Here is a 13,413-nt window from a genome sequence, read left to right on the forward strand (position 1 = left end):
TGTATAAGAGGCAGTGACCAAAACTGCCTCCTATAGAAAGGAGAATCTCAAAGAAAAAGAAATGCAAGAAGGCAAAATGGTTGTCTGAGGAGGCTTTACAAATAGCTGAGGAAAGAAGAGAAGTAAAAGGCAAAGGAGAAAGGGAAAGATATACCCATCTGAATGCAGAGTTCCAGATAATATAGCAAGGAGAGATAAGAAAGCCTTTTTAAGTGAACAATGCAAAGAACTAGAAGGAAAAAATAGAATGGGAAAGACCGGAGATCTCTTCAAGAAAAATGGAGAGATCAAGGGAACATTTCTTGTAAGGATGGGCATGATAAAAGACAGAAACAGTAAGGATCTAACAGAAGAAGCAAAAGAGAATAAGAAGAGGTGGCAAGAAAACACAGAAGAACTATACAAAAAAGGTCTTAATGACCAGGATAACCACAGTGGTGCGGTCACTCACCTAGAGCCAGACATCTTGGAGTGTGAAGTCAAGTGGGCCTTAGGAAGCATCACTAAGAACAAAGCTAGTGGAGGTAATGGAATTCCAGCTGAACTATTTAAAAGCCTTAAAGATGATAAAGGTCCATATAGTCAAAGCTATGGTTTTTCCAATAGTCGTGTACTGATGTGAGAGTTGGACCATAGAGAAGGCTGAGCACCAAAGAACTGATGCTTTTGATCTGTGGTATTGGAGAAGATTCTTGAGAGTGCCTTGGACTGCAAGGAGACCAAACCAGTCAATCCTAAAGGAAATCAATCCTGAATATTCGTTTGAAGGAGAGATGCTAAAGCTGAAGGTCCAATCCTTTGGTTACCTAATGTAAAGAGTCAACTCCTTGGAAAAGACCCTGATGCTGGGAAAGATTGAAGACAGGAGAAGAGGGCAATAGAGGATGAGATGGTTAGATAGTATGACTGATTCAATGGACATAAATTTGAGCAAACTCCTGAAGATAGTGAAGGACAGGGAAACCTGGCATGCTGCAGTCCATGGAGTCATAAAGAGTCAGACCTGACTTAGTGACTGAACAACAACTGCAGAGCTACACTGCTTTCTTCACCTTTGCAGGAATTGATAAAAACATAAAATGTGTGGGTAAAGGTGGCACAAAGAATATGTCTTTATACAATAGCTCCAAATGAGTAAAATGGCAACATTCCAAGCTATGAAAAATGAACGTCTTTATATTTAATTTAAACTTAAATTCGTGCTGCTAAGTCGCTTCAGCAATGTCCGACTCTTTGCACCCCTGTGGACTGTGGCCCACCAGGTTCTTCTGTCCATGGGATTCTTCAGGCAAGAATTCTATAGTGGGTTGCCATGCCCTTCTCCGGAGGATCTTCGCGACGATGGAACTCGCGTCTCTTACGTCTCCTGCGTAGGCAGGAGGTTCTTGACTACTAGTGCCACCTGCAAAACTGCAAAAAAAAACAAGAAAGACACACCTTCCCTGACCGGGAATCGAACCCGGGCCGCGGCGGTGAAAGCGCCGAATCCTAGCCACTAGACCACCAGGGAATTGCAAGATAAAAAGGAATTAATTTTAAAGGTATATGTAAGTTGAGTTCAGTTCAGTCGCTCAGTTGTGTCCGACTCTTTGCGACCCCATGAATCGCAGCACGCCAGGCTTCCTTGTCCATCACCAACCCCTGGAGTTCACCCAGACTCACGTCCATCGAGTCAGTGATGCCATCCAGCAAGGGGTTAATAAATACCAATGCAAACAATGGACGGAACCTCACCGTTGAAAGGAACCCGGAGGGCAACGATGAAATGACTCTGTTCTTTCGATCCTGGTTTCCAAGTGACCTACCTGTTTTCCTCTAGAGCCAACATTCTTTTGTAAGAATCAGCGATAATCATGTCTTAGGTTAGCCTGTTGAGAAGATATAGGTGACAAGAAGGGTAAAGGAGTTCTAGTTCCAAATTTTCAAAAAAGAATGTACAACGCAGAAATAACCGCAAATCCTTAGGTTACGTCCTAAAATAGGAAGACGAGGCGTCCCTGGGTGGGCTCGAACCACCAACCTTTCGGTTAACAGCCGAACGCGCTAACCGATTGCGCCACAGAGACTCTGGAACGACTGAGTTTGTCTCCTACCTCCCCCACAACTTCATCTGGCAGAAAGCAAGCACGCCTTCCGCTCTAGGGGGAGCTCCCTGCCTACAGCAGTACCCGTTCCAAAGCCTATGAAAACGGGAGGAACCCGTGGGGAAGCCGGAAGTTGAGCATTCCGAAGGCAGAAGTCCAGCCGAACGTCCCTGCCGCGCCTGGCTCCCCACCCGCTGCAGATGCAGCACCCCGGAAACGCCCCGGGCCTGAGCGGAGGAGGGCCCGAGGGAGGCTGAACGCCCGGTGGGCTCAGTAGTGGTTCTTTCGGTTCTTTTCTCCGCCTTCATCTGAGCTCCTGAGCCGTTGGCGCTGCCCTCCCTCCGCTAGGTTGCGGTCGGTGGGCGTGAGCCGGAAGCAGGTGTTGGGGAGCATGGGTCAAATGGGGAAATGTAACCAGGAGGAGAGGCAAGGTCAAAACAAAGATACTTCCCAGGAGACCTGTTTTGAGGCGCGGGCTGAAAGAGATGAAAAATGCATCAGAATGGGAAGAGAATAACGGAAGGAAGACGTGACGGAAACGCAGGAGTACTTGACAGTTATTCAACGAAACAGCTATACTAAAATGTAGGAGCACAAAGACGCAGTTTATTGCCAGCACAGTGGCGCGCCGTGATCGTATAGTGGTTAGTACTCTGCGTTGTGGCCGCAGCAACCTCGGTTCGAATCCGAGTCACGGCAGTGTTTCTTTCTTTTGCATTTTATCTACAACAACTCTTTAGTCACCAAACGGAGTAAGGTCAGAAGAACGGAAGTCAACCCAATGGTGCTCTAGGCTGAAGCACTCTGGACTTGATCCAGGTCTCACCATTTATGAGAAAATATCTAAAGATCAGTTTCAAACTCTAAATGAGTCTTTGTGTAGCTTCCACGAAAGAAATTGTGTACTCAGACAAGAATCTTTGTGTGTGTGTAGAAATATTTCTCGGAGAAGGCCATGGCAACCCACTCCAGTACTCTTGCCTGGCAAATCCCATGGACGGGGGAGCCTGGTAGGCTGCAGTCCATGGGGTTGCTAAGAATCGGACACGACTGAGTGACTTCACTTTCACTTTTCACTTTCATGCATTGGAGAGGGAAATGGCAACCCACTCCAGTGTTCTTGCCTGGAGAATCCCAGGGACGGGGGAGCCTGGTGGGCTGCCGTCTATGGGGTCGCACAGAGTCGGACACGACTGAAACGACTTAGCAGCAGCAGAAATATTTCAAACAGCAGTGAGGCTTTTTTACACAAAACAGAATAGAATTTAAATAAAGAATTTATAATATACTCCAATCCAGTTATTGTCTTCACTGGATTCTCTGACATCCTACCCACAATTTTTATCCTAAAAGGAAATTATTAAAATGTGTTCACAGAACAAAATACACAAAACAGTAAAGGGTGGCTATTAGAATATTGCAACGTGTAATCATTACCAGAATCACGACAGAGTAATTTTTTTTGTCATTCAAGCGTGCCCCTTTGATACACTTACCAGATAATGCCCACCCATCCCATACTACTTTAAACAATTCTAATGTCAACTATCTCAAATTAGGCTTTGTCCTTTCTTCAAGTTCAAGTGAATGTGTGGACAGTTTTCTATCTAGCTATTATCAACCAACATTATGTGATATATATATATACATATATGTATATATCTGTGTGTATTTGCGTTTCTCACACCTTAATTTGATATTAATGATAAGCATTACACTAACGTAAAACTACTTCACATATGATGAACATTGGGGTGATTTCAAGCTACAGTATTGGGAAAGGCTAATATGAATACCTTTCTACTATAACTTTCTTGTGTAACTTCACAAGTTATTTGAGAATCAGAAAAGAGATCAGTGGTTCAGTCGTGTCCGACTCTTTGAGACCCCATGAATTGCAGCACGCCAGGCCTCCTAAATGTCTATTAAAGATAAGGGAGCTAAGGACAAAAAATTGTCCAGGAAAGCAACACCAGTGACCTTCTATGCTGGAGTGAGGGAGTGGAAGGGAACAGTGAGGCAAGTCAGAGGAAAGTGGAATTTTTACTGCCAGTGAGGGGCATAGCATTGTCAATCATTTCTCCACTCTCCAAGGCTCACTGAAGGAAGAATGGCCCATGGAATCATCATTTCAAAGCTGTTTAGTGCACAGTCTAGGCTCTACAGGAGCATTTTCTGGGCATCTCTTCTGTAAGAGTAGACCTGTAGGATTTCTTGCTGTTCCCTAAAAAGCAGTGAGAGAAACACCAGCCTGGTCAAGCCCCTGGGCTGTGCCACCCAAGCGCTCAAGGAGGAGCATCATTCTGGTTCCTCATGTCAGCCAAGAGACCAACAAAGCAAGAGGTTGCCTCCAGCCACCACAAGTTCTCTGTCCTCCTGTTGTTAGAAAACGTTGATCCAACTCCTTCCCCAAGCACTAGAAGTGTGTTGGGACATTTCGCTTGTTGGGAGATTTCTGCTTGTTGGGAGACATGGCTTACACTCCCCAAGAACACAGCTGGTGTGGAGAAGGGAAAGGGAGAAGGGAAAGCCATATGAGAGGCCTTAGAATTGGCTAGGCCTGGAAGGGAAAGTGCCCCTTGGTCCAGAGAGCCTCTGGCCTCCTTGTTCCTGGAAGGGGTGCCTCCACTGCCCCCAACTGACCCCCATTTGGCCCCAAAGGTATGAGGACTCCGGGCCACATTTCCCATGTTTTTCCACAACTCCTGAGGTGTGACTTCTCTCTTGCTGGTACCTGCCAGCCAGCCCTCAAGGGCTCCCCAGGCAAGTGCCAAGTCCAATGGGTGGGGAACCCACGTGCCCACAGACAGCACAGTCAGGAGGCTTGGCAAAAGAAGTAGGACCCATCTATACACATTGGCCATGAAACAGGAGGGCCATGAAAATGCAGGTGCTTACCCTAATTCCCAGGCAGTTGAGTACACGGAGTGGTGTGGCTCTTGCCCTGGGTCAGCATAGCACAATGAGGCATTATGGAAGAGGTGTCATCTGAACCAAGGGATATCAGGAGAAAGGTGCGACTCAAACCCCTCACTAGCACCACGTCCCTCCAACAGGTGGGGAAATCACAGCCATCAGCTTTCACAAGTGCAACAGACAAGGCTTACACCCTGGGAAAACACCTTCAAGACCATGGCCTCTCTCTCGCAAGGTAACTAGGGGCACAACACCTGTAGGCACAGTGCAGCCCCTGACCCCTCCAGGGTTCACTTGGGGTCACAACCCTCCCCTCCATCTGCCTTTCGCTATTCTTCTAAACTGCTTTCTCCAAACGAATTCAAGAGAATGCCCTCCAAATCTCTCTCACCCACCCCTACACCCTCTCCTACACACAGGAGAACCCATAGCCCACCCACCAGAAGGATGGACCCACAGCCTCAGCGCTGTCTCACATACTCCACCTGTTGCCTCTGCATCCTTGGTCTACATCATCCCCTCCTCCTCTCTCCCTGGCTCTCCTCTTGCCCTACAGTGGAAGCAACATTTGTCCCAACAGGTCTTCAGCTTGAGTGTCCAAGAGAGAGGAAAACATCCTCTCTGCAGGGCAGAGACCATGGGAAGTTGAATTAAGAGCAGTTGGAGAAGTTGCCTAGATCACCATCCTTTTAGTATTCTGGCATTGATCTTTATACCCAACTTCTGATTATGGTGCTGATAATAGTTTTGCATTTGTGGTAGTGGGATGAATTGAAAAGTCAAGTTACTCAGAGAATATTTTAAAAATATATTCTGCTCTCGCTCAACTGACAAGTGCATGGATATAGCAAAGACCTGGGAGGCCAGGTGGGTAGGCTGGTGCTGTGCTAGTCATTGATCTGTACCTGTTGCTGCTCCAAACACCAGGAGTCTGGGTCTCTTGTCTCAAGAGACGTCTGGGGAGGATCTACCTGCACTGTGATGGACTTTTTCACCCGGTTTCCTTCTGGGAAAGCTAAGCCGATGTCTTACTAGATCACAAAGGAAGATATCTTAATAACCAAAAGTTATAAGACAATATTCTTGATATTTTTATTTATTAGGAACATTCCCATTAATACTATAAGAAGGTATCATCACACAGCCTCCAGCATGGTTATGTTTAAAAGAATTAGTACACCAAATGCTGACAAGAATGTGGAGCAACTGCAACTATCGTTGCTGGTTTGAAACCATTCTAGAGCCCTGTTTATCAGTTTCTAGTAAATTTAAACTTGCAGCTACTCCATGACCCAGCAGTAGCAGTACTTCTGTGAATGCAAAAGTACACGAAAAAGACTGGTACAGAATATTCACCAAAACACCAGCAATATTCATCAATAACAATAGCACCAAAATTAACACAATAAAACCAAAATTAAGAAGTGATATACAGAGTAATATTTGGAGAAGGGCATGGCAACTCACTCCAGTATTCTCGCCTGGAGAATCCACGGACAGAGGAGCCTGGTGGGCTACAATCTACAGGGTCACAAAAAATTGGACATGACTGAACTGACTGCGTGATAACGCACGCACACATACACAATAATACAGATATGCTTAATGAAAATAATATTTTAAAAGCCAGATACAAAAAAATGTGCATTCATTCATTTAAATTTCAGTAGCAATAGTAACCTCTGCAATAGACTTCACAATAGCAGTTAACTGAGATTGGGTAACAAGTGCCTGGAAAGGGGCTCAGAGGACATTTCTGGGACGATGGCTATTTTCTATAATTTGATCTGGGTGATGATTATGTTTACTAAAATTCCACAAATTGTGTTTTAAAGATTTGTGCTTTTAACTGTACATGAACTATATAGTTCAAAATTAGCGGCTGGTGAATGAAGACATGTTGGTTTAGACCATGACAACTACTTTGCATTTTATACAAACTTGTTCTCATTTAGTGTCAAAACCCTCACTGGTATTTGAATTATCTTTAACAACAAAATGGCTAAGCTCAGACAAGGCCCCCTAAGAGGCAGTATTTCACCCTCAGGGACATTTCTTGCTCAATAGTGAGACAAGCAGTCATCCTTGGTTTCGCTTTGAGCAGCCACTGGCAGGTTTGTGCGCTGTGGGAGTTACTCCTCTTCTCATGGCATTGCGCTGTGTGGCCAGGAGTAAACTCTGCTCTCTGACTGCTTCTTAAGGGGTCTAGTTGCTGTAACTTGGATTTATACCGAGGGTAATTGAAAGGTTGTTGCTGAATCACGAAAGAGCCGGAATTCTTGGCCTCCAGAGGAGAAGAACTCAATCCAGGCCCAGAGACGAGGCTTGATTGCTCAGAGCTCTTGTGTAGTACAGTTTTATTAAAGTATAAAAGAGATAGAGAAAGCTTCTGACATAGACATCAGAAAGGGGCAGAAAGAGGACCCCCCTGCTAGTCTTTAGCTGGATGTTATATAGCTACTGCTGCTACTGCTGCTAAGTCACTTCAGTCATGTCCGACTCTGTAGCAGTCTGCTAATTAAAGAAAGGAAATGTCTCAAAACTCAGAGAATGGCACCAGGTGAGTCATCCTGAGCCATAAAACGATTGGCATGAATCTTGAAGAAAGGCAGATTTCCATACAAATATATAGTTTCATTAACATAGATTAGGAGAACAATGTATAATATACTGGTTTGTCAAGTCGGTTCTGAGTCTAAGGTAAATACATAGTACATTAACATAGCTTAAGACAAACATTTCCATAATAAAAATGCATCGGTTAGCTCAAGGTTTGAGAAAAGTTAAGTTCAGGTGGAACCAGGTGTCATTATGGCAACACAGAATTTTAAGAGAAACCTCTTTTTAAATTTGTAGAGGGAAGGGGGAAAAAGGTAACACTAGTTTGTTTCCTCCTGCCGCTTAAGAGAGAGAAAAGATGTCTGACGCTTGCAGCCTATTTCCTCCGTTTGGAGACCCCTGGCCTTCCTGCCTCTTTCCCTCTCAGTAATGAAGCCACAACACAGCACTAACCATTTTACAGTCACGATGCACCAGAGGCCCGCGGGTAATTTCATTGACGTAAACATATCCACATTATTTTTGCTGTTTAACGCACATACTCATGCTTTTCTCTCCTTCATGCCCTTCTCTGGTTCTGCCTCCCTATTCAGCTACTTAATAAAAACAATTTTCATCTCTCAGGATCCGGCCTGTGCCTCACAGGCTTCCTGGGTTGTGAACAAATCCAACAAACTAGGGTTGTCTCATTCATGCTTTTGCCAGCTGCTCTCGCACATTTTCACGTTTCCTCTTTAGACCTGATCTCTCTTGCTGCAGCCAAACCGACCACATCTACTAAAGAGCTGCCCAGAGGCGAAGATAGTCGAGTGCTGCTGCTGCTGCTAAGTCGCTTCAGTCGTGTCCGACTCTGTGCGACCCCATAGACGGCAGCCCACCAGGCTCCCCCGTCCCTGGGATTCTCCAGGCAGGAACACTGGAGTGGGTTGCCATTTCCTTCTCCAATGCATGAAAGTGAAAAGTGAAAGGGAAGTCGCTCAGTCGTGTCCGACTCTTCGCGATCCCATGGACTGCAGCCTACCAGGCTCCTCTGTCCATGGGATTTTCCAGGCAAGAGTACTGGAGTGGGGTGCCATTGCCTTCTCCTATGGTCGAGTGAACGAGGAGCAAATGCGGAGCCGTCACAAAGCCCACCGAGGGGGTGGGGGCGGGGGTCAGCTTCCCTCGGGACCCCCTCGGCACCCCCTCGGCCCAGGCTCGGGGCGTCTCCGGGGCGCTGCATCTGCTGCGGGTGGGGAGCAAGGGGCGGCGGCGAAGCTCGGCTGCCCTTCCACCTTCGAGTTCGCCTGATGCCCGGCTTCTCGGCGGGAACGAACACGCTGCATCGACTCCACCTCTCCGGTTGTCTGAGGCTAGGAACCGGAGCCGCTGTCCTGCGAAAGGCGAGTGGCTGCTCCTGGAATGGAAGGACCAGTTACTCTAGCGAAATACTGTCTTTCGAGTCTCTGTGGCGCAATCGGTTAGCGCGTTCGGCTGTTAACCGAAAGGTTGGTGGTTGGAGCCCACCCAGGGACGGCTGCCTCTATGACCTTTTTAAATATAGTTTAAGGGTTTGCTCTCATTTCTGCTTGTTAATTCATCCTTTCTACGTAAATATGGAGGAAGGCCTCGACTTCTTTAACCTTCTTGTCGCCGATGTCTTGTCCACAACAGGAGAACCTAAGTCAAGTTCACTGCTGATCTTATCCTCACAAAAGAGCCCCTGAAGAAAACAGGTCGTTTGGAATCCAGAATTTCGCGAAAAGAGAGGAGAGTCAACATCTCATCGTTACCCTCTGAGTTCCTTTTAACAGTGAGAGTTCATCTATTGTTTGTACTAGTATTTATTGACCCCCGTTTACAGTATGGTCCTCTGGTAGTCTAGGGGCTAGGATTTGTCACTTTTACCGCTGTGGCCCAGGTTCGATTCCCAGTCAGGGAAGGTGTGGTTTTTTGAGGGCTTCCCAGATGGTGCTTGTGGTAAAGAACCCCCCTGCCTACCACAACAGAAATAAAGAGACGCGGATTGGATCTCTGGGTTGGGGAGATCCTCTGAAGGAGGAAATGGCAACCCATTCCAGTACTCTTGTCTGGAGAATCCCATTGACTGAGGAGCCTAGCAGACTACGGTCCATAGGGGTGAAAAGAGTCGAACAAGACTGAAGTAATTTAGCACGAGCAAGTCTTTGAAATTAATTTGCTTCTATGCTTTTATTATTACAAACAATACTGCAGTCATAATTCTTGTACACAGACATATGGGTAGAGTGCCAGAAGGACGATTGTTCTATAAGAGAGTTTACCTATGTTTCCTAGGTATGTTTCCTATGGTTTTACCTATGTTTCCATTCTCTAACCTTCATTGGCTTATTAGCTATAACTCTTTTGTTATTTCAGTGACTGCTTTAGGCTTTAGAGCAGACATCTCTAACTTACCCCAGTTTGCCCTCAAGTGATCACACCTCTTCACATTTCTCCATTACCTGCCTTTATGCATTATCATGCATTTTACTTCTCATATATTATAAACCTCTTCTTTAAACTGTCCCGTATTTTTAAAGAGATTTTCTTGATAAGAAATAATCTTATATATTTTCCATGCAGATGCCATATTTTGTCTTTAATTCCTTTCTATACATCCAGAATTCTATCTGGTGTGGGTTTCCTTTTTCCTGAAGGACTCCTTTAACATTTCTTATGTTGTGGATCTGCTGGTGATGAAGTTTTTTAGCATTTGTATGTCTGTAAGTGACATTATTCATCATATCTTTTATTTTTGAAAGATATTTCATGAGGGAAGATTAATAGAATTCCATGTTGACTTTCTTTTTTCTCTCAGTTTTTTAAAAATGTTGCTCTACTGCCTTTACTTTTGTTTTCTATATCTAACACACCTTATTGCTTTGGCTGCTTTAGAGAGTTTTTTATTTTTCTATGGATTTAAGCAGTTTAATAGTAATGTGTTAGGTGTGGGGTTTTTTTCCTATTCCTTGTGCTTTAGTGATGAGAGAGATGAACAGAAAGAACCCAGGCATTTGGAAAGGGTTTCTTTCAGGTAGTCAGCGGAGTTCTGATATGAGCATGTTTGTGGAGAAATGCCCGAGACGAAAAAAAGAAACCTTGGAAAAGATCATGGGACAGTGCCTGGTATTCACACCGTATAGGCAATTGTACTTGCCTCCTTGGATCAGTGGCTTTATAATTCTCATTAAAATTAGAATATTGTCTGTCTTTTTTCTTCAAAAATCATTCAGCTCTGTTCAGGAGCTTCAAACTCTCCCATGTTAGGCCTCTTAAAATTGTTCTAGCATTCAATGATGCTACGCATTAAACATTAAACTGTGATTTTCATTTCAGATGTCTTCAGTTAGTCATGTCTTTTTAATTCCATTTGGTGACTTTATTACATCAGAAGTTATAGTTTTTGTTCATCTCTAAAGTTTTATTTTGGCCATTTATATATGTTCTACATTTCTACAATTCTTTGGACATATGTAATGCAGTCACGATAACTGTTTTAAAGTCCTCTCTGTTGATTTTAACACGGTATCAGTTCTGGTTCAGCTTGGTTCACTAACTATTCTTCCCCTTATGTCACATTTTCCTGCCTCTTTGCATGCCTGACATTCTTTGATTGGATGCCAGATATTGCCAAACTTTACCTTGTTACATACCGGTTATTTTGGTCTTCCTACAAATTTTCTTGAATTTTGTTCTGGCATAGAATTAAGTGACTTGTGAACAGTTTGATTTCTTTGAATCTGGGTTTTATGATTTTTTTTTTTAAGGTAAGTCACTCTAAGGCTGATTAATCCAAGTAGTAAGGCACAATCTCCTTTGAGTGTGCTTCTCAATGACCCTTGTGAGTAGTCTTGTCTGGCTTGGGGAGTGAGTACAATTGCCTATACCATGTGAAGACCAGGGACTGTCCCATGATCTTTTCCAAGGTTTCTTTTTTTCATCTCGGGCATTTCTCCACAAACATGCTCATATCAGAACTCAACTGACTGCCTGAAAGAAACGCTTTCCAAATGCCTGGGTTCTCTCTGTTCATCTCTCTCATCACTAAGTGTGTCCTATGAACTCTAGCTGCCTTGCTCTCCATGGACACTCAGCAGCATCTCCACAATTCAAGGAGTTGGCCTCAGATCCCCTCCTTGTGCTCAGCCTGGAAACTGAAAGCAGTGAGCTGGGCCCATGGTAGGTCTCACCTTGTTTGTTTCTCGTCTCTCACTGCCTGATTTCCAGTGTCTTGAAAACTGATATTTTATGCTTTTTATCTTTTTCTTTTCTTTGGGGCTAGGGGAGAAGGGTAGGGTGAGTTTTGGGGCAGAAAGGCCAATCTTATTTCTGTTACTCCACCTTTACCAGAAGCTGAAGGCATCTCTTCATGTGTTCCCAGTTTGATTTCTGAAGGAGATGTACCATTTTATAGACCAATATATTTGTCCAACTCTATGAAAAATCCTTTTTATTCACATTTTTTCTAGTACAACAAGCTTTCTCTACATCTATCTGACACTCTTACAAGGGGTGTTGGCCTCCTGACTCAACTAAGCAGGAGGTATAACAGACAGGACAATGTAGACATTACTCAGAGATACTGTATTGCATATGTCCAGCTAATAACTTCCAAAATGTTTAGAAAGTCTTTCAATAGTTGTTATTGGTTTTGATGGTGACCTACTTAATTGGGTCCAGAAAAGACTGACCAGAATGACCCTGGGTTCCTTTCTACCAAATAGCGGATCAATTCGAGGGGAATAATCACTGGTGCCAGACATTTATTCATCTTCCCTTCCTTTTGTGAATTTTGCCTTCTTGGATGCTCACCATCTATGGACTGGTCACCTTCCTACCCAAAGTTGGGTGAATAATCCAATAGCTCTCTCTGTATGATTCCTTGACAGGGCTTGGTTGTTTCTGGGAAAAAAAAAAAAAAGGAAAAGAAACACTTGTTCGATTCGAGACCAAAGGTTGGAAGAAACAGAACCCTGCACCTGACAAGGCTTCTTGTGCAGACCTGGATACCAAGAGTTGTTGGCCTTCCCTCTCTTGGTTCTTCTGCTGAATTTCACAAGCACACATGAGCTCCTAGGCTTTTATAACCAGTGTTTGAACATTCTTTCTACCCTCTTCATGTATATTTTTATCTGCCTCTGTCCCTCACACACTAAACTGCCCCATCCACCCACATTCTTTTCCTCCTCTTCAGCTTTCTAGAATCTTGCCTTAGAATTCATTCCTTCAATCACTGAGCACTTACTAGGTGTCAGGCCCTGCTCCAGGAGAGATGCTGCATCCTCAGCAAACCCAATCTCTGCCTGTGGCGCCCCCTTCTGGAAGCATCAGAAAGTGTCAGGGCTGTGGTTCCTGGCTCCTCTGCCCACCTGGGCCTAGGGGCACTAGCAGTGTTTGAGACAAAAGAAACATAAGGAACAATGGAAAAATGGATGAATCCAGATCTAGAAGGGAGGTAACTAAGATTAAAAACTCCCCACATATTCCATGTGTTTTAATACTTCTTCAAATGACCTGATAGCTGTGTCCACCAACGTCCTCCTTTTAACCTGTTAATCTATGGCCACTCTATAATCTACAAAAATATGCATAAGCATTATGTAAAAACAAGGTTTTGTTATTTCCACCTTAATTAGAAATTGATCAGGCAAAATTATACATTAATTAATTTAGTGTCAGTCTAGGCACTTAAAGGGCTTCCCTGGTGGCTCAGAGGTTAAAGCGTCCGCCTGGAATGCTCGAGACCCAGGTTCGATCCCTGGGTCGGGAAGATCCCCTGGAGAAGGAAATGGCAACCCACTCCAGTACTCTTGCCTGGAAAATCCCATGGACGGAGGAGCGTAGTAGGCTACAG

At 44.4% G+C, this 13,413-nt stretch overlaps 4 non-coding genes across 4 annotated transcripts; 2 read left to right on the top strand and 2 right to left on the bottom strand.

Annotated features, from left to right (window-relative positions):
• Positions 1 to 1,438: 1,438 nt before the first annotated feature.
• Positions 1,439 to 1,510, bottom strand: TRNAE-UUC. Its single transcript has one exon. It is a non-coding gene; the product is annotated as a tRNA-Glu (tRNA).
• A 482-nt stretch (positions 1,511 to 1,992) lies between these two features.
• Positions 1,993 to 2,066, bottom strand: TRNAN-GUU. The gene has a single exon. It is a non-coding gene; the product is annotated as a tRNA-Asn (tRNA).
• Positions 2,067 to 2,711: 645 nt separating this feature from the next.
• On the top strand, positions 2,712 to 2,783 carry TRNAH-GUG. The gene has a single exon. It is a non-coding gene; the product is annotated as a tRNA-His (tRNA).
• A 6,217-nt stretch (positions 2,784 to 9,000) lies between these two features.
• On the top strand, positions 9,001 to 9,074 carry TRNAN-GUU. Its single transcript has one exon. It is a non-coding gene; the product is annotated as a tRNA-Asn (tRNA).
• The last annotated feature ends 4,339 nt before the right edge of the window (positions 9,075 to 13,413 follow it).

The sequence above is a fragment of the Bubalus bubalis genome, chromosome 6 (assembly GCF_019923935.1).
Source record: "Bubalus bubalis isolate 160015118507 breed Murrah chromosome 6, NDDB_SH_1, whole genome shotgun sequence".
Taxonomy (NCBI): Eukaryota; Metazoa; Chordata; class Mammalia; order Artiodactyla; family Bovidae; genus Bubalus; species Bubalus bubalis.